This window comes from Teleopsis dalmanni, chromosome 1 (genome assembly GCF_002237135.1).
Source record: "Teleopsis dalmanni isolate 2A chromosome 1, ASM223713v2, whole genome shotgun sequence".
Taxonomy (NCBI): domain Eukaryota; kingdom Metazoa; phylum Arthropoda; class Insecta; order Diptera; family Diopsidae; genus Teleopsis; species Teleopsis dalmanni.
Window position 1 is genome coordinate 233,123,285 of NC_051846.1, and position 745 is coordinate 233,124,029.

Below are 745 nucleotides of genomic sequence, written 5' to 3' on the forward strand. Positions count from 1 at the left end.
TTTTAATTACTTAATTTATTAAATTGGTTTTGATGTTGCCAACTGTATTAATTATAATCGATTTACTTAAATAATAAATTTACACGAAGTGTTCTTGACCAACATTTTTTATTCTCGATAGTAATATGTTCTAATTTTATGTATAGTATTTGGTTAGTTTTTTTAAAATTTATTAGCTTTAATGATGCAAATTATCTCTATTATTTAATTTTAACAATTTTATGAAACTATATAACAATTTTTTATTTTTCAAATAAATTGAATTTAACCAATCAACTAAATTGAGATTAATACTAATATTATATTTTTTTATAACATGATAGATGAAGGATACTTTTCATTTAACCGAAATAAGTAGTCAAATATAATGTCGATCCTTTTCACTTAACATTTTTAATTTAAATCTTCTTGAGTTTGTTTTATTACTACCTGAACATAGGAATGATCAAAATATAACATATAAGAGTATTTAGTTGAATTAAAGGCTTTACATATTGTCTAACATATTCTAACATTAAGCCCATATATAACCATCTGGATCTGGAGAATTATTTTACTGATCTAAAACATATCTAGAATACCTGTGATATCATCTGCGTGATCTGTAGAAAATTACTTACCGTCCTATGAGAAGGTGACCCTTAAAAACCAATATAGTTTTGAGATTTATATTTAAATCAACTCTAATCTGCTAATCTGGTTCCTCTTGATCTAAATTGACAAGATATAAGGTACAGAGTGCTAT